Below are 22,177 nucleotides of genomic sequence, written 5' to 3' on the forward strand. Positions count from 1 at the left end.
ACACTGAAGGTTAAGAGATAACAGCCTTGCTTTACTCTTGTAAATTACGCTTCATACTCTTGTAAATTAGGCTTCAACAATTAAGGACACAAAAGTTCAAAGAAAAGAGCATCAGAGGCAGGGTCAAGGAGATCCACTGGTTGCAATTTAATGGCAGAAAGTCTAAAATAATCACCCCATCCGGGAACTGTTTCGAACTCATCTGGGAACTATTTCTTTGTTCTGTTCCCAGGTGATGATAAAACGATGTGATCGGCTATAAAAACTCTGTACCCCGGCTGTTCAAGGCCGCACTCTGATCAAAAGTGTTGGTCCTGATCGGTCGATCTTGCCTCTCATTACAATAAACTTTGTTGTGACTGTCACTGGTGCCCATAGCATTCTGTTTCAGGAGTCGTGTGGATGCAACAGGGCCTAGTGCTTACTTAAAAAAATAAAAATTGGGGCACCTGGGTGGCTCAGGTGGTTAAGCATCCGACTTTGGCTCAGGTCATGATCTCGAGGTTTGTGAGATCAAGTCCCACGTTGGCCTCTGTGCAGACAGCTTGGAGCCTGCCTCAGATTCTGTGTGTGTGTCTCTCTCTCTCTGCCCCTCCTCCACTCTCTCTGTCTCCTCTCAAAAATAAAATTTAAAACTGTTTAATAAATAAAAACTCTATATATAAACTTCTGATACAGTAGACTCTAGAACTTTTTTTTTTATGATTTTGGTATATTCATTCCGGTAAAATGCCTACAAAACATAAAGTAAAACCCCCAAATAACAGTTTATGTAGCTAAAGGATGCCTAATTTGGTCTATATAAGTCTCTTAAGGGTGAGCGAGATATAAAACCAGGATATGCTTTATATTAAGGCAACTCAAATTTCCTTTTGTTTTCTTTTTTAATGTTTATTTATTTATTTTTGAGAGTCGGGGATGGTGGCAGAGAGAGAGGGTGACAGAGAATCCCAGCAGGCCCCACACTGTCAGCACAGAGACACACACTGGGCTCGAACCCACCAACCACAAGATCATGACCTCACCTGAAATCAAGAATCAGTCACTCAACCAACTGAGCCACCCAGGGAACCCAAATTTCCTTTTGGAAGTCTATGTATGTACAAGACTAAAACTCTTACTATCCAAAACATGTTTAACAGAAACATCTGAAAAAAACACTGAAAACTTAGCGGCTCAGATATTCCAAATTTAGTGTTGATTTGTGCATCAGTATACATTATACAGAAAATTCCCATATGATCAGTGGTGATTTGAACACCAGCTTTTCATTCCTTATCAAATTATAAATAGGCCTTGGGGCACCTGGCTGACTTTGTCTATAGAACATGCAACTCTTGATTTCAGGGTCATGAGTTCAAGCCCCACATTGGGTGTAGAGATTGCTTAAAAAATAAAATCTTTATGGGGTGCCTGGGTGGCTCAGTCGGTTAATGTATGACTTCAGCTCAGGTCATGAACTCAAGGTTTGTGAGTTCAAGCCCCAAGTGCAGCTCTGAGCTCACAGCTCAGAGCCTGTTTCAGATTCTGTGTCTCCCACTTTCTTTTCCTCCCCCACACAAACTCACTCTCTCTCTCTCTCTCACTCACAAATAAATTAAGATTATTAAGATTTTTTAAAAATTTTCAATAAAATAAAATAAAATACAATCTTTAGAGGTATCTGGGTGGCTCAGTTGGGTAAAAGTCCACTCTTGGCTTTAGCCCAAGTCATGATCTCACCATTCATGAGTTCAAGCCCCGCATGATCCTGCGGAGCCTCCTTGGGATTCTCTGTTCCCCCTCTCTCTCTGCCCCACCCCCTCTCACTCTCTGTCTCTCTAAAAATAAATGAATAAGGTTAATTTTTTTTTAATTTTTAAGCATTTATTTATTTTTGAGAGACAGAGAGACATAGAGCACAAGTAGGGGAGGAGCAGAGAGAGAGAGAGAGAGAGACAGAATCCAAAGCAGGCTCCAGGCTCTGAGCTGCCAGCACAGACCCCGACACGGGGCTCAAACCCACCAACCGCGAGATCATGACCTGAGCCAAATTCGGCCACTCAACCAACTGAGCAACCCAGGCTCCCCACCCCCTTTTTTTGAAATTTTAGTTTATTTTTGAGAGCGAGAGACAGACAGAGCACGACTGGGGGAGGAGCAGAGAGAGAGGGAGACACAGAATCCAAAGCAGGCTCCAGGCTCTGAGCTGTCAGCACAGACCCGACGCAGGGCTCGAACTCAGGAACCATGAGATCATGCCCTGAGCCCAAGTCGGAAGCTTAACCAACTGACCCACCCAGGACCCCTAAAAATATATTTTTAAATAAATACATAAAAGCTTTACAAAACAAAATAAAACCACAGCGTGATACCACTTCACACCACCAGGTGGCTTTAATCAAAAAGATAAGCGTTGCCAAGGATGTGGAGAAATTGGGACACTCGTACAGCGTCTGCAGAAATGAAAAATGGCGCAGCCACTTTGGAAAACAGTCTGGCAGTTTCTCAAAAGGTCGAACATAGAATTACCGAGTGACCCAGCAATTCCACCCCTAAGTAATGAGATAGAAAGAGAAAGGAAGACATGTTCACACACAGACTTATACACAAGTGTTCATAACAGCATGATTCATAATAGGCAGAGTGTGGAAACAAACAAATGTCTCTCCACTGGTGAACGGACACATCCACGTGGTGTGTCTGTCCTTACGGCGAAACATTATTTAGCAGTCAAGAGGAATGAAGTACTGATTCAGTTATAACATGAATGAACTCGAAACTTTATGCTGTGTGAAGAAAGCCAGACAGAAAAGGCCACACATTACGTGATTCCTTTTTTTTTTTTTTCATGGCACGCCCAGAATAGGCAAATCTACAGAGACAGAAAGCAGATCAGCGGTTGTCTAGGGTTGGGGGGTGGCAAGGAGGAAATGAAGAATGACTGCTGATGGATGTGGGGTTTCTTTTTGATCGACAAAAATGCTCCAAAATTGATGGTGGCGATGGTTATACAACTCTGCCAGCACACTAAAACCCCGTGAATTGTGCACTTGGAACGAGGTGTCTGTGTGTGAATTACATCTCCATAAAGCTGTTATAAAGACCATTTGGAGGGTGACTGGCATGTGATCTTCATGGCGTAAGCGTTAGCTCTGATGATGATGGGGGCAGTGGGGTGGTGGTGGTTGCCCGTGACTGTTCGAAACACGCAGCGTGCCTTACTGCGAAGCATTCTGTTGTATAGGATCTCCTCTATCGAAGATCTAGGTCACTAGTGGATTATGAAAATGCTAACAAAGCACTGGACAAAGCAAGAGCGAAAAATAAAGATGTTCTTCAGGCTGAGACATCCCAACAATTATGTTGTCAGAAATTTGAAAAAATATCTGAATCTGCAAAACAAGGTACTGTTATATTAACCTTTAATTATACGGTATACCTTCAACTGTTATGTGAATTAAATAGTTAATCCTAATTTCTTTTGTCCACAGAACTTATAGATTTTAAGACGAGAAGAGTTGCCGCATTCAGAAAAAATTTAGTGGAACTGGCAGAGTTAGAACTGAAGCATGCAAAGGTTAGTGTCATAGTCAAGGTTTAATATTTTACGTGACTTATAATTTAGAAATGAGTAGTCTTGGGGCACCTGGGTCCTCACGATTGGTGAGTTTCAAGTCCCACGTTAGGCTGTGCGGCCCCCCTTCAGATCCTCTGTCCCCGGTCTGTGCCCTTCCCCCCCCCAAAAGTAAAAAATAAACATTAAAAAGAAAAGGGAGGGAGGGAGGGAGAGAGAGAGAGAGAAAGATAGAAAGAGAGAGAGAGAGAAAGAAAGAAAAGAAAGAAACGAATGAATGAATGAATGAATGAATGAATGAATGAATTACGGGGTGCCTGGCCGGCTCATTCGGTGGAGCATGTGACCCTTGATCTCCTGGATGTGAGTTTGAGCCCCACGTTGGGTGTTGGGTGTAGAGATTACTTAAAAAAAAAAGAAAGAGAGGAAGGCAGGGAGGAAGGAAGGAGTCAGTTATGGAATTGATAATAATCCTTTAATGACAGTTTCTTTCTGGAGGGATATTGGAAGAACCATTCCTGGATTAGAATGAATTGTAATTGGAATGCTAATTTTTGAAGATCATTTTAGTACTTCAAAATAATTTAATGTTAGTAAATAAATATCCTTCGCCCAGCGTTTTTTATAGTGTTTGTTTCCTCCAGATTCAGCCCTTTCTCGTAGTTAAGATAAAGCTTGGCCCGAGCCTTCTAATAAGGTTAGAACTAGAGAATCTTAGAATTGCGAGCGAACTTAAAGATCATCTAATTCAAGCAAGAATAATACGTACAATTTCTCTAAGCGGTCAGCTCTGCAAGACCCTAGTACCTAATATGGAAACCAGTATCATTTGTGACTGCTTAAAAAAGATAAATCTATCTTTAATAAAAACTTCTTTAAAAATTTAATATTTGCTGGCTTCAATCAGAAGGACTGAAAGTAAAAATATATTCAAAATTCCCCAAATTAGAAGTATTAAAGAAATTTAAATAAACTTGTTAGTGGTTTTTTTTTTTTGTTTTTTTTTTTAAATATATTTATAGTATTTACGCTTTGAAAGTCATTAAAAAGCTTGAAACTCTACTAAGACGTTCGGGACACTCCATAACGCACAGAAATCTGCTTCTGTGTCACTTTGACAAATTGGTCAGAGTTTTGTCACGTGAAATAAGAAAGATAAATTTGACGGATGCCTGGGTGGCTCTGTCGTTTGAGGGTCCGACTCTTGGTTTCGGTCAGGTCATGGTCTCACAGTTTGTCAGCTGGAGGAGCCCTGCGTCCAACTCTGCGTGGAGTCTGCTTGGGGTTCTCTCTCTCCCTGCCCCTCCCCGCTCGTGCGCTCGCTCGCTCGCTCGCGCGCTCTCTCTCTCTCTCAAACTCTCAAAATAAACGGGTCGGCTTTAAAAAAAGAAAGAAAAATGAATTTAATTTCTCCCACAGAAACATTTGGATATATTACCCTCAAATATTTGAATATATTCTCTCCTACAAGCTAGACATCTTTGAGCTAAATATATTTTATCCCATACATTTCAATAAGCTTTTTATATTATTACACTAGGTCATTGCTGTTTTCAAATATTGCGTGCAGGGGCCCCTTGGTGGCTCAGTTGGGTAGGCCTCTGTCTTTGGCTCAGGTCACGATCTCACGATCTCACGATCTCACAGTTGGTGAGTTCGAGCCCGACGTCGGGCTCTGTGCTGACAGCTCAGAGCCTGGAATTGCTTCGGATTCTGTGTCTCCCTCTTTTCTCTCTCTGCCCCTCCCCTGCTCATGCTCTGTCTCTCTCCGTCTCTATGTCTGTCTCTCTCTTTCTCAAAAAAAATAAATAAGTAAATAAACATTAAAAATTTTTTTCAATATTGCACCCAGAAATGGAAACACCTTTCCACACGTGGACTTTTTATTGTACACGTTTGTCCTTACGGCAGTTTTAGAGGCATAAGGGTTTTTTGTGTTTTTTCTTTTTCTTTTTGCTTTTCGTATAAGGGTTTGTTTTTTTTTTTTGTTGTTTTTTGGTTCTTTTGTGTTTTGTTTTGTTTTGTTTTGTTTTGTTTAGTGCCATCTTACACCAGCTTGATTTGGCTTATAATCACACATCTTCTCCTCATTCTCCTCCTCCTTGGTCTGTTTTCGAGCCTCCAACCTATAGTTGTGTGTTTAATTCTTTGTAGGAATAGTTTTCATTTTTGTGGTAAAAAACACATAAATGTACCATCTCACCCACTTTTAAAGTGTACGGTTCAGCCTTGTTAAGTATATTCACATTGTCGTGCAACAGGTCTCTAGAACTTTTTCATGTACTGAGCATTTAATTTTTAAAATGAAGTTGCAGGCCACAGTTATGTCTGTCAAATTGTAGCTTGCTAGTTGTAGCCCAGCGTGAGATCTTTTGGAAACTTCGATTTGATCATATAGTAGTTGACTAGGAGAGTGGTGATTACTCCCAAGTGATGGACATTTGTAGTTTGTATGAACTTCCCTTTTATGTCGTCATCTAAGTTTTACTTTAAAAGATTGATCGGGACCAAAGGAGTCAACATTGGTTCATCTAACCGGATAAGTGCACGGTACCCAAAAAGGCTGAATTTGTAGTTCCCTTCCTTTCTTTCTATACTAATTGATATTAAGTTATTAATGAGTATTCTTTGGTGATGGCTATTTGGGTAGCTAGGAATTCACCTATTTATACTATCATCAACCGTTTCCATTTTATCTGTGATGGATACAAGATGTATCCAATTCCTCATTACAATGAAGCTATATGTTACAGATTTCCTGGTCTAATCACCCTCTCAAAAGAAAATATTTCGATAAGGTTGGCACGATTTATTGTTACTGCACCCGTGTTGGTTTCTAATGTTCACTATGTTTGTTCTTTGTAAGGAGGTTATAAAATCTCTTCAGGATTTTGTTAATAGGTTTAAGGAAGGATTAGCAGATTACAGCCTGTCTGTTTTTGTGTAGCCTGTGAGCCAAGAATGGCGTTGGTTTTTTGAGAGGGAGAGAGAGATAGAGCACCAGCAGGGAAGGGGCAGAGAGAGAGAGGGAGGGAGAGAGAGAGAGAGAGAGAGAGAGAGAGAGAGAGAGAAAACACCAAGCAGGCTCCTCACTGTCAGCGTGAAGCCCGATGCAGGGCTTGAACTCCCTAACCGCCAGACCATGACCTGAGCCGAAACCCAAGAGTCAGACACCTACCCGAAAGAGCCACCCAGGTGTCCCGGAGAGAGAGTATGTTAAGCAGGCTCCACGCCCAGTGCAGAATCCCAGGCGGGGCTGATCTCACGACCAACCGTGAGATCATGACCTGAGCCGAAATCGAGAGTCGGACGACGCTTGACCGACTGAGCCACCCAGGTGCCCCTCAGTGGTTCTTTAAAAAAAGGCGAAAGAATAGTATTTCATGACACGTGATAATTACGTGAAATTTAGATTTCATCTGTAAGTGAAGTTTTCCTGGAATACAGCCAAGCTCGTTCCTTTGTGCTCCGTCTGTGGTTGCTTTCATACTACTACAGCAAAACAGAGACCACATGTCTCTCAAAGTCTAAAACGTTTACTACGTGTTTAAGCCCTTTACAGAAAGTTTGCTGACCCTTACTATATAGATGGTTGTCAGCCTCTGGTTTCCAGATTTCTGTGCTTTTCAGGTCCTTTCTGAAATGTGTTCTCTGATGGGTCTTCTACTCCAGTGGCTCTCTCAACTAGAGGCAGTTTTGCCTCCCGGGAGACATTTAGCAATTTCTGGAGACATGTCTGGTAGTCACAACAGAGGATGGGTGGGTTTACGACCGGTATGTAGGGCGCAGAGGGCAGGAATGCTGCTAAACTTTTGACAGGGCACAGGAGAGCCCCCATTAGAAAGGATTCGACGGCCCCAAATACCTCAAGTCTGCCGAGACTGAGGGACACTGAGACTGGATGGCTCAGTCGGTGGAGCGTGGAACTCGTGTTCTCAGGGTTGTAGGTCCGAGCCCCACGTCGGGTGTAGAGATGACTTTAAAAATAAAATCGTTCAGGGGCGCCTGGGTGGCTCAGTCAGTCAAGCATCCGCCTCTTGACCTACCTAAGAAAATGATAATAAATTTAAAAAATAATGATGAAATAAAATCTTTTTTTAAATGGGGGGTAGGGTGGGTGGTGCCTGGCTGGCTCGGTCGGAAGAGCGTGTGACTCTCGATCTCGGAGTCGCCAGTTCAAGCCCCACGTTGGGTGTAGAGAGATTACTTTAATAAAACTTGGGGCGCCTGGGTGGCTCAGTCAGTGAAGCGTCTGGCTCTTGGTTTCCGCTCCTGTCATGATCTCACGGATTTGTGAGTTCGAGCCCCGTGTCCAGCTCTGCACTGATAACCGTGGAGCGTGCTTGGGATTCTCTCCTCTCTCTCTCTCTCTCTCTCTCTCTCTCTCTCTCTCTCTCTCTGTCTCTCAAAAATAAAATAAAATAAACATTTAAAAAAATAATAAATAAAGCTTAAAAAAAAAAAAAAACCCGCCGAGGTTGAGAAACCCTGCCCTCTCGTCTGAGGTTTCTTGATGATTTTGCAAATCTGAACAAAGTCCCATTTTGGTCCCAGAATCCATATAAGTTATTCCAAAGAGATTAGACATTGGTTAAATTTACATCCAGATGGTTTAAAACTACTTTGGATTTCACTCATTATAACCGGGATATGTCTTGCCATTTTTTGGAACCTGGTTATAACAGAAAATTAGGTCATTTGGTCACTTTTGTGTCCTTGAAGATAGTCTCAGATACTTTATTAATGAAGCATAGAATGTATGATAAAGGCAGTGGAAAAAAAAAAAGGGGGATGCTACTGCTGCCTATGAGGGCGTGGAGTCCTCGTGCCTGGTGGGTAAGTGTGGACCAGGGCACACCCTTCTGGAGGGCGTTGGCAGTGTGTCAAGTGCAGGATGTGTATCCTTGGACTTCGTCCCACTGGAGGGATATACCTTTAAGAAGATCATGTCAGAAATACAGACAGGCTCAGAATCCATCGTTCTACTGGCACAACATGGACAGTTAACTGGGGCACTTGAAATTCTTAAATGTTTATGTTCACCCAATTTCAGGCGCTCAGTAAAGTTGCAAGAAAAGTACAAAGAATCCCTGGATAGTTGTCACTAGAGTCCTCAAATGTGCATATTGTCATGTTCGCTCTGTCCTCCCCTCCCCCTCTTCCTCCCTCCCTCTTTCCTTTTCCTCTTTACACAGTACACACACACCCCACACCCCTACCCTTATACGTACCTGTTTTTGTCTTAAACCATTTAGGTTGCAGCTAGGAAGTCTCTTGGCTCTTAAACACTTCAGTGTCGATTTCCTAACACCAAATAATTCTCTTGAATACTTGGAGCAATTACAAAGATCAGGAAATTACTATGGATACAGTACTATTATCTAATCCACAGACTTTTATGCCACCAGTTGTCTAACAATGAATAATGTCTTTAGTGACAAAAGGATACTCAAGATAATACATGACATTCGGCGGTCTTTTTATTTATTTTTTAAGTTTATGTATTTATTTTGAGAGAGCGAGCGAGAGAGAGCGCGAGCGCACACGTGGGAGAAGGGGAGAGGCAGAGCGAGCAAGCGAGAGAGAGAGAGAGAGAGAGAGAGAGAGAGAGAGAGGAGAGAGAGAGGGAGAGAGAGGGAGAATCCCAAGGCAGGCTCCGGCGCTGTCAGTGCAGAGCCCGGGGCGCAGGGTGGGGTGGGGGAGGGCTCCAACTCACGAAACCGAGACCGTGAGATTGTGACCTGAGCAGAAACCGAGAGTCGGACACTTAACCGACAGAGCCACCCAGGCGTGACTTTTCGTTTTTCTTGGGATGAGCTCTACACCCGCTGTAGGGCTTGAATTCACGACCCCCAGGATCGAGAGAGTCGAGAGAGTCGCGCGCTCTACCAACTGGGCCAGCCAGGTGCCCTCCCTGCCCTGCACCCCCCGCACGTGTCGTTTTAGACTTCCTGAACCCGGAAAGTTCCTGAGTCTTTGTATTTCATAACATTGGACACTGAAACGCACAGGTCTATAAAATGTCCCTCGCTTGGGGTTCGTCTAGTTATTGAGTTTAGATTCCCCACCTGTGGCGGGAATCTCCCAGAAGTGGTGCTCGGACCTTCTCGTTGTTGCATCCTTTCAGGAGGTACATGCTGTTGATGAGTTGCCTCGCTGGCAATGTCTGACGTTGATCATTTGGTTCAAGTGATGATGTCTGCAGGTTCCTCAGTGGCCAAGTTACTATTTTACACTTTGAAATGAAGAAGTATTCTGCGGGGAGATACTTGGGACTGTGTAAATACCCCATCGCTTACCCAGCACTGTCCCACAGAATTTTGTGTGATGATGGAAGAAGTATCCTGTCATCAGCACTGTCTGGCACGGTAGCCACTAAGTAGCCACACGTGGCCGTCAAACGCCTACACTTGAAATGTGGCTGGTGCAACTGAGAAACTGAGTTTTTATTTCACTTTAATTAACAGAAATTTAAATTTTCCATCGCCGCACGTAGCTAATGGCTACGGTATTGGCATTTCAGCCTTATGCTCAAAGCCACCGTTCATGACTTTTGCCTCCGTCGATTATCGTGGTGGCTGCCAGACGGTCACTTTTCTAATCCCATCGTTTTAGTTGGCTTTCTACTTACTGGAAGGAAGAGGTTTTCCTTTACCCCATGTATTTATCGGCGTAATGCATATATGCTTACATTTGTCCGGACACGTGTCTAAATTTGGATGCCAGCGCCCATGTTTTACAAATGGGTACGTAGGCCTGTCTGAATGTTACAGAATGCCGTCGTACGGGAACTTACGGCTATGTGTATAAAAACTGGTATCACTCACTACTTTAGTCCTGAAAGTGTACGTTATAATTTAATATGCCTCTACCCTAATACACAGATTTTAACGGCTAGAGGAAAGGGATAAGAACCGGTCTTGCAAAACGTCCGGTAGTTTGACTTGGACACACAGGGCATGTTTCATCCCTCATTAGAACCATGCCGAGTGATTCAACACCATAATACTGATTTGACGGAAATGCCCTGAAGAAATCTGGTGTGTGGAAAACCTTGTGCGTGAAACAAAGGATACGTACGGTTTTATGTCTTTAAACCCGTGTACGTGTGTGGATAGTGAGTAGCTGTTTCCGGAGTTCTGTTGTCTTAATAAAGGTGGCGTTAGTTACGGGATTCCCAGCGCTGTTATATTGTCACTGCAACTCTTCCAGGCTGTCTGCACTTCATGATTTATTTTCCCTTCCTTTTTAGGGTAACCTACAGTTGCTGCAGAACTGCTTGGCAGTGTTAAATGGAGACACATAAGCCACACTCCGCCTTTGGTTAAAAAGGGCTGCCTTCCTTCAGATTTTATTTTTGTTTTCTTAATGAGATTAGGCATTTACTGCTCACTGGAAACAAAAGAAACAGCTGACCAAGCGCATCTACTCTCCTTTTTTTCTGAGAAGCGATGGAGCGGTGCCGTCCACGGGTTTTGCGGGTCCGTCCGTCTGTGTGGTGGAACGCTGCCCTCCTGCAGCTCCCCGTGTGCTCCCTGGGACGGTTGTCCGTCACCGTGCGCTCCTCCTCTTCCGAAGCCCAGCGTTCAGTCCTTTTTTAAGTAGCCTCTGTAACTGTCTTTATTTTCTGAATAGCGTTCCTTATGGCTGCCAATCTTATTTCCCTTTAAGTAATTTCTGATGTTTAACCCTTTCAAAGATGCATTGTTCAGACAAGATAAAGGTTGCCATTACCTTTTGTTTTCTTTTGGTGTTTTTGTTATGTTTTGTTTTGTTTTGTTTTGTTTTTTTTAAAAACATTGTATGCCACCTTAGTTCATCCATGTATCCTGGTAAAAGCATCTTAATCAGACTTATTTTTAATTAATGAACATTCCTTAGAAGTTTTGGGACAGACTTTATGTAATCTTTATAAGTATGATTTCTGATGAAAAGCGACTGCATTAGTATGTTTGCCTTAAACTTGTAGACTAAACCGACTATTGTCAAATAAACCGTGGTAACAGTGATAGTTTTTAACTCTGTGGTCATTGTATCACTCTAAAATTTGGAGTAGCTATTATCAATCTACTCCTTCGTTATGCTTTACAGTGCAGGTCTTCTCTCTTTTTTCTCTGAAAATGGCATGTTGAACCAGGTTCACCAGTCCCCTTACGAAAGAATGAACTGCTTCTCTGTGTGCTCTCAGCCTTTCCTAGAAGATGGAATTGGGCAGAGGCAGGTTCGAAACAGCTGTTTCTAAAATACAGGAGGCAGACAGAATGGTCCGTCTGTGATGGTTTCCTGAATTCCATCCCTAGCCGGGCCAGTTAACCCTGCGACACGCCATCGAGCCACTTGATAGTTCTACTAGTGTACGGATTGGTATGGAGAGAGAAAGAGTGCTGTAAGGAACAGCCCTCGTGGGGGGGTGGGAATTGGAATATTTGGAATGGAAGGCTCCAAAAAGGATACTAGTTACAGTTACAATACAAATATGATTGGCCTTTTTAATGTGAATTATCGCCACGTCATTTCTAATTTAAAATTCGATTGTGTGGTTTGGTTTTTTTCACTGTCTAACTTTTCTTCCAGTTGGAAACCACAGGTATTTGGGTTGGTCACCTTGTAGGTGGGTTCCTCGTTTACATTTTCCCCACCCCTGGTCTAGGTCTTCTGAGTAGTCACCATGATCCCAGCCTTGCTCTCCAGCATGTTCTCTTGCCTTACTGGTGTGCTGGTTCACGTTTCTCTCTTTCACTGGCGTGGTTCCCTGGTTATTCCCTGATGTCGTTTGTACTACCCACCCCCACCCCACCCCCCGGTTGCCTGAGAAATCTGTGTGTTTGGTCCTCCTGTCTGTCCCCTTCACTGGTGAGAAGACGCCCACTCGATGCTCACCAGTGGATGAACGGGACAGAGAGCCCTGGCTTCGGGACTCGGGTGCAGTCCCTTCGCCGGCTGCCCTTGTGGCCTAGGCAGGTTTGGTTCGCTTGACCTCTGTCTGCCTCAGTTTCTCTACTACAAAGGACATACTGACCTACCTACCTCACAGGGGTGTTGTGAGGATTAATAAACATTGGTACAGTGCTTTGAAAACGTGAAGGTGCTGTGTAAATGCAAAGAAACAGCAAGTGCGGGGCAAAAGGCAGTAATACAGTGTCGCACCTATCCATCCGCTAATCTGCTTGTTTGTACCAAGGGGGCCTTATTCCGGGCAAAGGTAGGAGGGTGGTAGGTACATCCCTTGGTCCCTGGTTTACATGTTTACGGTGTCTGTTGGGGTGGGGGTAGAGTGCAAGCAGCAAGTTACATATTAGTGTGGGGCAGGGTGCTTAACAAAAACACACATAAATGAGTTGACCGCACTATCCAAGGAAGGACCTTGTCACAAAACACACAAAGAAGGTGAAGAATGTAGGTTACTCCCTCGAGGGCATACTTTAGGAAAGATGCTACTTTTTTTTTTTTTTTCAACGTTTATTTATTTTTGGGACAGAGAGAGACAGAGCATGAACGGGGGAGGGGCAGAGAGAGAGGGAGACACAGAATCGGAAACAGGCTCCAGGCTCTGAGCCATCAGCCCAGAGCCTGACGCGGGGCTCGAACTCACGGACCGCGAGATCGTGACCTGGCTGAAGTCGGACGCCCAACCGACTGCGCCACCCAGGCGCCCCTGGAAAGATGCTACTTTGTACCTCCAGAACAATGGAAGTATTCCGCAGCTCAGCTGCTGGTTCCCCGTAAAACCAAACCAAACCAAAAACTGGTTTCAATACTCTCGTGGTGTGGCATTTACGAAACATTTAGGGACCATCTTGTGCCTGGGGGACACAAAGGAGAAAGAGGAAGACGCCCAGTAACAGAGACAAAGCCCTGCACTGGGTAGTAGTACAGGGTTTCTCCCACAGAGTGTCTTTACTGCACGCTCTGAGAGGAAGAGAGCGACGCGAGCAGTAGGAATGAACGACCCAGGAGGAATGAAGGTGGCGGGGTTGGTGGCAGTGAAGGTGGAGGATGGTAAAGAAAGGAAATTGCAAAAGAAAGTGGGGGTCCCCGGGCCGCTAAGGCCCGTGAGGCTTAAAGACTGGGCGAGTTTCTCCTCTGCCCCTGGTTTGGGAAAGCCTACAACACAGATTCCGTGGTGAACTGCTACAGAAGTTGAGCTCAAACAGACCTTTTTGAAGTGAAGCACTACGCACAAGTTAGCAGAGCAGGGTGGTGGATTTCAAGGAGACACTGCTGTGGCGGGGGACGGGGGGGGAACGAGGCGTCGCAGAACTTACAAAGAAAAGAAAACGACCACGAAGTGAAGATGTACTTCTGCGCTGTCTCCTGGCTCCCCCGCAAACCCTCACGCGCCCGCCTATCACCACGTTTTCAGGCAACCGGAAAAATCTTCGTGCTGCCGCAGTACGCGGGCTATAGTTGGCGGAAAACGAGATAAAGGTAAACCAAACAAAGCCAAGCAAAAGCCGAGAAGCGGGCTTCTACTTCCTTTCAAGCTTGTTTTGGGCGTCCCGGGACGCGTTAGTACGAAGAGTAGCGCCAACAGCCCAGCGTGTCTGTACCGGGGGTGCGAGACCGAAACACACAACGGCGCCGCGTGGCTAATCTCAGCTTCTTCCATTCAGAACACGAAAACTCAGGGGAAAGCGCGAACGCAGTCCCCCACTACCACAAATTATGCAGTCGAGTTTCCCACATTTGGGGAAATCGCAGGGGTCAGCACATCCGGAGTGCAATGGATAAGCCTCGCCCTGGGAAAACCACCTTCGTGATCATGGTATCTCCCCTGCCAGGTAAGTATGAGTTGCACGCCCCGCCTCGACCCACACCCTGGCCCTCGCCACGCTTCTTACACACGGTCACTTGCCTCACGCGGCCTCCGCGCCCCGGCTGCCCGCAGCCCCCCCTCAGCTCCAACCTCTCCCGTCCGCAAAACAACCTCGGGCGCCTTTGCCTAGCCCCCACGCGGGACGTGCGCGCCCAGGCGGTCCGGGACCGGCAGCCTCTGCGCGCTTGTTCATCTACATACGCCACGCCTTGTCGCGCGCTTCCCCGCGTCGCGGCTCCAGCTCTGGGACAACGGATGTGCTAGTGTCCCGGCAGACCGCCGGTGCACGGAGCGAAGGATGGGGGGAGGGCGGCGAGGAGTCGGGACCCGGAGGGGAGACCCGAGAAGACGGGGTCCCGCGGCGTCCAGAAGTTGCAGGCCCCACCGAGGCGGTGGGTTAAGTCTCCCCTTCCTTGCAACGAAAATTACATGCAATACGCAACAGAGAATCAACTCAACCTTAAATACTAAGAGTTTTGTCACCAATTTAACATGAAATTGTCTTAATCCTCAGTATGACCTTTCGGATTACGTAGTAACCTAATCCTGCGACAACCAAAGGAAAATTTGAACAGAGGGCGTCAGTCAGGACAAGGCGTCCATTCTCAAGAGTAGATGTGTGGGCTGGGGAGGGGCGTCGAATGGTCTCCGAAAATCAAATGAACGGAAATATCACGTTTTCATCCTGTGGGCTTCGGCTGCCTCTTTCAGCCTGCCCGGATTTGTCTTTTCCTCTTCTGTACAAGAAGATTCTCTCCGGAGATCGAGTGGAGGTAAAGGTAAATATCCTCTTCAGATAGGAGCAAAATGATCGAAGTGTTGTGTGTTCCTGGGTGATCGGGTCCCTGGAGCAAAGCAAGGCAAGAGACAGGACTAGAGATTATTGGGTCAGCAAAGACTTCTCTGAGGTTCTAGCAGCGTCAAGATCCGAGTTAACGTGTTGTACATCCTTTTTACTTTACTTTTCTTTTCTTTTGTTTTTTAATTTATTTTGAGAGAGAACGGGAGGACGGGCGAGAGCAGGGGAGAGGGAGAATCCCAAGCAGGCTTCGTGCGTGCTGTCAGCGGGGAGCCCCACGCGCACCGAACCCCCTCTCCGCCCCCTCCCCGCCCCCAACCGTGAGATCATGACCAAGGCTCGTTCCCTTAAGGGACTGAGCACCCAGGTGGCCCACGTTTTGGATTGTTAGTTGTTTCAGGAAGTTTCCTTTCTTAGGGTGTACTACTCCTCAAAACAAACAAATGGTTCTCTTCCCTAACCCCAGGAAAATTATCAAAACCAAGAAATGAACACTGATACAATCTTACTACTCTACAGACGTTATTCCCTTTTCCACCAATTGTCCCAATAATGTCCTTTAGAGCAAAGGAAAATTCAAAATCATGTGTTGCATTCAGTTGTCATGTCTCTTTATCTGAAATAGTTCCCAGGTAGTTCTTTGCATTTCATTATGCAGGCCTTTTTGAAGACTACGGGCCAGTCATTTTGGAGACCGTCCTTCAGTTTTTGAGTTGTCCTGGCTTCCCTCGCAAGTACATTCAGGAATGCATTTTTGACACGAAGGCTACGTAAATGATACCGTGTCTGTTATGGGTTGGTTTGTGTCCCTCCAAAACAATATGTTGAAGTCCTAAGTCCTGGTACCTGGGACTGTGACCTTCTTTGGAAATCTGATCTTTGCAGATACAGTCGGGTGAAGGTGAGGTCACTCGAGCGGGCCCTGATCCAATGTGACTGTTTTCCTTACGCGAGGAAGACGGCAACGTGAAGAGACTCGCTGACAGAACACCATGCGATGGCAGAAGCAGAGAGTGTAGTGATGTAGCCGCAAGCGAGCCAAGGATTGGCTTGTCACCACCGGAAGCTGGGGAGTAAGGAGGGACGATTCCACTCAGAGCCTCAGAGAGAGTATGGCCCTGCTGGCACCTTGCTTTTGGACCTCTAGCTTCCAGAACTGTGAGAGAAGACACTTCTGTTTTTTTAAGCCACCCAGTTGGTGGTATTTTATTATGACAGACCTAGCAGATGTATACAGGCCTCCTCTGGGCACCACGTGTGGAGGCACGTGAAGGCAGTCTGTTCTGTTACTGGTGGGGTTAACATCGACTACTTAGTGAAGGCGGCGTATCGGTTACCCGTCTCTGTGTAACAGGTGGCCGTAAAACTTAGCGATTGGAAATAATGACCGTTTCACTTGCTCACAATTCTGTGGATCAGCGATTCTGGCTGGGTTCCACCGGGCAGTTCTGCCGGTCTCAAGTGGGATCGCTGGAGCCGCGGCAGCCAGCCTGCAGGTCACCTGGGGCCTAGTCGGTCTAGGGGACTTCGGCAGACACGGTTCACGTTCACTCGGGCGATGTCATCCTCCAACGGGCTAACCCAGGCTTCTTCTCATGGTGGCCTCAGGACAGGCAAGTGAGAGCCAGTCTTAATGAGCAAGTGATTTTCAACCTTCTGCTTGCATCCCATTTACTAATGTCCCATTAGCCAAAGCAAGTCACATGGCGAAGGCCAAAGTCAGTAGGCTGGGGTGTTGCAGAAGCACCTGGGTACTGGGGCCAGCACTGCAACTGTCGGCCACTGGAGGTGTTCATCGAGTTTTCCCTTTGTAATTATTAAGTGATTTGTATGGAGATAATGTGAGGATATGTGAACATCCTGTTTAACACAACAGTTTTTAGCATCCACTGAGGGCTCTTGCGTTATGATTGCCAAATGTCCATTTTCTAATGCCATCATTCATTCTTCAGTTATCAGCTGGCATCGTAAGGTAGGACTTTCCCTCCTTCCCTATGTGCTAACGATACGAACTCATGGTTGTTATTTTGTCCAGTTGTTTGTAACCCAAAACTGTTTTGAAATTTATTTTGACGTTCTGATGTTCTCAGATCGGGCCTATAAAAACCCCTTCAGGGTGCCTACGGTGTCCTTCGGACATGTCCATAACATTTTTGGAGCATTTCCGTGTCTTCTGGCACAAGATGTTCCAGGGCCATTATGTATCTGTCTTGGCTCGTGAAAATTACCTATTTCTCCAAAGAGGCCTGGTTCTTTTTAGTGGGGAGTGGTTTTAGAAAACAAGATCAAGGGGCGCCTGCGTGGCGCAGTCGGTTGGGCGGCCGACTTTGGCTCAGGTCGTGATCTCACGGGTTCGGTTGGTGAGTTCGGCCCGCTTTGGATCCTCAGCCCCCCTCTCTCTGCCCCTCCCCCGCTCACACATTGTCTCAAAAACAAATAAACGTTAAACAAATAAACGTTAAGAGAAGGAGGAGGAGGAGGAGGAGGAGGAGGAGGAGGAGGAGGAGGAGGAGACAGAAAGAAAAGAAAAAAAGAAAAAAGAAAAAGAAAGGAAGCAAGATCAAGGCGGTAGGTATGTCTAATGCTACTGTCTTTGCCTCTAGGCCCCTTCAGTGGATAGAGGTAGAGAATACGTGTATTTCCTAACACCTATCTACAGATGTAGATTAAAAGCAATGAGCCCAGGGACAGCTACGTGGGTGGTTCAGTTGGTTAAGCATCCGTCTCTTGATTTTGGCTCAGGTCATAACCTTGGGGTCATGATATTGAGCCCTGCCTCCGGCTCCCTGCTAGGTGTGGAACCTGCTTAAGACTCTCTCTACCTCTGTCTCTGCCCCTCTCCCCCCTCTCAAAATAAATTAATAAACGTAAAGAAAATTCTCTCTCCCTCTCTCTATGCCCTCTCCCCCACTCGCTCCTTCTCTCTCTTTAAAAAACAAAATTAAAAAAATAAATAATGAGCCCACACCAGTACCTTAAATTCCAACTCTCAATTTTATGCAAGTGGGTCCTCCTTGCCCTCCACCATTCCATATTTGTTTGTTTGCTTGCTTTAATTTTTTTAACGTTTATTTATTTTTGAGAGAGAGAGAGAGACCGATCACAAGCAGGGGAGGGACAGAGAGAGAGAGGGAGACACAGAATAAACAGGCTCCAGGCTCCGAGCTGTCAGCACAGAGCCTGATGAGGGGCTCGAACTCACAAACCGTGAGATCATGACCTGAGCTGAAGTTGAACGCTTAACCAACTGACCGACTAAGCCACCCAGGCACCCCGTGTTTTTGTTTTTGTTTTTAATGTTTATTTATTTATTTTTTAAATGTTTATTTTTGTGAGAGAGAGAGAGAGAGAGAGAGAGAGAGAATGAGCAGGGGAGGGGCAGAGAGAAAGGGAGACACAGAATCAATTCAAAGCAGGCTCCAGGCTCCGAGCTGTCAGCACAGAGCCCGATGTGGGGCTTGAACCCATGAACCGCGAGATCGTGACCTGAGCGAAAGTCAGGCGCTTAACCGACTGAGCCACCCAGGGGCCCCAAATGTTTATTTATTTTTGAGAGCAAGAGAGACAGAGCATGAGCAGGGGCAGAGAGAGAGAGAGAGAGAGAGAGACAGACAGACAGACAGACGGACAGAATCTGAAGCAGGCTCCAGGCTCTGAGCCATCAGCACAGAGCCCGACGGAGGGCCCAAACTCATGAACCGTGAGATCATGACCTGAGCTGAAATCAAGAGTCGGATGCTCAACAGACTGAGCCACCCAGGCGGACCATCATTCCATATTTGTTTGTATCTCCTTTCTCCAACAGTAAGAACCTTGACTCCCAACATCCATTTAGTCATTAGCTCAATCCTACAATATACACAACGTTGTTACAGAACTGTTACGACCATACAGCTATGAAATACAAACCTACTATGGGACAGTTCAGTATGTGTTTGCAGTTCTTGTCTTCGGACTTGAAGATGTTTATAGTCGATGTACTGCGCCCAAAAGTCATTTCAGTTGGTTATTTTTTTTTCTTCCAGTGTGGCTACACTATTCATCTCAGATCGCTAGGTTCAGTTATGCTTATGTTCAACGTTAGGGATGTTCCCCCTGTGATTAAAAAATATATGTAAAATATTAATAGAATTCCAGAAGTCAAAATTACAGAGAAAGGTGTACTCAGAAAAGCATCACTCTCTCCTTCCACTCCCCCCCCCCCCCAGGCAATTTCATCATTTATCTATTTAGAGAGTGCTAGTCGGGGACAAGGGGAGAGGGGCAGAGGGGGAGAGAGAGAGAATCTTAAGCAAGCTCCACACTCAGTGCCCAGCCCACGACCCTGGGATCCTGACCTGACCTGACCTGAAGTCAAGAGTCAGACACCCAGGTGTCCCTAGTCTTCTGTTTCTTTTGGCAAGACTGTATAATTTTCTTGTTTTCACACTTTTCCTACACAAACGGTAGCATACTACATATATTTGGGGGCCTTTTTCTCCCCCCCCCCCCCACTTAACACAGTCGATGTGTCATACCTAAAGCGAACCCACAAGTCAAGCAACCCTGTCCTAACCTCCTGGAGGCCACAAGGTCAGCCAAAGAAAAAAGTAAACAAACTAGAAAACCCAAACGAGGGCTCACCAGCCTTTGCAAAGACTGTGATTTCTCAGTGGGGAAAATGTTAGAAAAAAACGGTGACAAAAATCAAACCCCTCAATCCAACTGCAAACTGCAAACTGCTGTGCAGTGCCTGGCTGGCTCAGTTGGTAGACCATGGGACTGTGAGTGAAGAGTTCTAGCCCTACATGGGTGTACAGATTGATGAGGGAAACGAAGGCAAGAGAAACGTAGCTTAAACTAGATCTCCTTACAGCTTGCAGCCCACTGATAGAGAGCTGAAACATGCAGAGCGTGACCTTCCTCAAGGAGCTCACGGCTGCCGTAGTGCCTTAATGTTTATATTTCGTTAAAAGCTAAAAGCAACCTTACCATGACAGCAGCTAGCCCCTCAGGGTCCTGAAAGCCTTGCTTCAAAATTCCTTGGAAACTTACTTGATCTCTATCCCCCCTCCCTCCACAAATTTAAAAATATATCATCAAGTCACTCCTCACAAGCCCAGTGCAGCTCTTTCTGCCTGCCCACCGGGTGCTGTGCTGGTGCTACGTATAATAACAACACCTTTTTGCACTGAAACGTCTGGAGAAACCTTTCTTAGCCATCTGCTCATGAATCCACGTCATAATTAAAAAACAAATAAATAAAATAAATAAGAGAACTACAAACTAATGTTCATTTTAACTGGAAGAATCACAGCCAGGCTCCCCCGGTTCTTCTACTTTCGTCCCCCAAGGGTGGGAAGTTCCTCCGCCCACTCGGGCGACGGGGCGTGGCGTATGTAGATGAGCATGCGCGCATTGGCTGCCGGTCCCGGACCGCCTGGGCGCGCACGTCCCGCGTGGGGGCTAGGCAAAGGCGCCCGAGGTTGTTTTGCGGACGGGAGAGGTTGGAGCTGAGGGGGGGCTGCGGGCAGCCGGGGCGCGGAGGCCGCGTGAGGCAAGTGACCGTGTGTAAGAAGCGTGGCGAGCGCGAGGGTGTGGGTCGAGGCGAGGCGTGCAACTCATACTTACCTGGCAGGGGAGATACCATGATCACGAAGGTGGTTTTCCCAGGGCGAGGCTTATCCATTGCACTCCGGATGTGCTGACCCCTGCGATTTCCCCAAATGTGGGAAACTCGACTGCATAATTTGTGGTAGTGGGGGACTGCGTTCGCGCTTTCCCCTGGTTATTTGGGTTTGCAAAAAACAGGCGCAACTTTTTGTCGCCCGTGTGGGCGCAGTGAACGTATTTCTGGACGTTTAGCTCTCCACGGTTAACGTCCATGGCGTCGGGACAGCAGTCCCGGCAGTGTCCTGGGTTTGTTGTTTTTTTTTTTCTCTCGCGTTGTTTCCTTAAAGCGCTTTTGCTTTGGAAGCTGGCAGCCGCTTTCAATGCGTGCTCCCGGGCCCGTAGTTTCAGCATCGCCTGGTCTCGTGGGGGCTGGCTGGTTACGAGCGCGTGGACGCAGCAACGTTTTATAGACCCCTTACTTTCACAGAATCTGCCAAACTAGATAGCAGCCACTTATATACTACGGGACTCCCAGTTGGTTCCAGAGACGCTTGGAGAACCGATCTAACATCTTATTAGCTTTGTCTTTTTTTCCGAAAAATTTTTAGTGTTTGGTTTTCGAGACAGCCAGCGAGCGTGGGCGGGGAAGGAGCAGAGAAAGAGGGAGCCCCAGAATCTGAAGCAGGCTCCAGGCTCTGAACTGTCAGCACAGAGCCAGATCCGTGGCTCGAACTCACCAACCGTGATTTCAGGACCTGAGCCCAAACCCCACGCTTAGCGGACTGAGCCACCCAGGACCCCTGCATTTTAGTTTTCTAACTATACCCCCTGAGAGGGAAGTTCCACGAGGCCAGAGATTCTTGTCTATTTTGTTGGTTGCTCCATTCATACTTGGCTACAACAGTGCATGGCGGCATAATAGGCTTTTAGTATATGCTTCATTAATTAACTTATAGATCGCGGGGTTAAAAAAAAAAAAAAAAAGGGGGCGCCTGGGTGGCGCAGTCGGTTAAGCGTCCGACTTCAGCCAGGTCACGATCTCGCGGTCCGTGAGTTCGAGCCCCGCGTCAGGCTCTGGGCTGATGGCTCAGAGCCTGGAGCCTGTTTCCGATTCTGTGTCTTCTTCTCTCTCTCTGCCCCTCCCCCGTTCATGCTCTATCTCTCTCTGTCCCAAAAATAAATAAACGTTGAAAAAAAAATTAAAAAAAAAAAAAAAAAGTTTCTGGGGCGCCTGGGTGGCTCAGTCCAGTCAAGCATCCTGACTCTTGATTTCGGCTCAGGTCACGATCTCACAGTTTGTGAGGATCCACCCACCAGTCTACCCCATCGGCCTCCAACCTAGCCTGGTTCAGCCCCTTCTCACTTTAGAAGAATGGGATCATTTTACAAACCATCAGAAAAAGGTAAGTCAGGG

At 46.3% G+C, this 22,177-nt stretch overlaps 1 long non-coding RNA gene and 2 other non-coding genes across 4 annotated transcripts; 2 read left to right on the forward strand and 1 right to left on the reverse strand.

Moving 5' to 3' along the window:
* Positions 1-2,355: 2,355 nt before the first annotated feature.
* On the forward strand, positions 2,356-11,565 carry LOC124508898 (uncharacterized). Of its 2 annotated transcripts, XR_006961332.1 has the most exons (4): positions 2,356-3,121; positions 3,227-3,386; positions 3,474-3,559; positions 10,809-11,565. It is a non-coding gene; the product is annotated as an uncharacterized LOC124508898 (long non-coding RNA). The 2 variants fall into 2 exon arrangements; XR_006961331.1 differs by lacking the exon at positions 2,356-3,121 and having other exon boundaries at positions 3,161-3,386.
* Positions 11,566-14,181: 2,616 nt separating this feature from the next.
* On the reverse strand, positions 14,182-14,345 carry LOC124508986 (U1 spliceosomal RNA). The gene has a single exon (XR_006961353.1). It is a non-coding gene; the product is annotated as a U1 spliceosomal RNA (small nuclear RNA).
* Positions 14,346-20,773: 6,428 nt separating this feature from the next.
* Positions 20,774-20,937, forward strand: LOC124508998 (U1 spliceosomal RNA). The gene has a single exon (XR_006961364.1). It is a non-coding gene; the product is annotated as a U1 spliceosomal RNA (small nuclear RNA).
* Positions 20,938-22,177: the final 1,240 nt, after the last annotated feature.

The sequence above is a fragment of the Lynx rufus genome, unplaced genomic scaffold, assembly GCF_022079265.1.
Source record: "Lynx rufus isolate CCGP_SWC_20201006 ecotype Redwood Valley unplaced genomic scaffold, mLynRuf1.p SCAF_13, whole genome shotgun sequence".
NCBI classification, from domain to species: domain Eukaryota; kingdom Metazoa; phylum Chordata; class Mammalia; order Carnivora; family Felidae; genus Lynx; species Lynx rufus.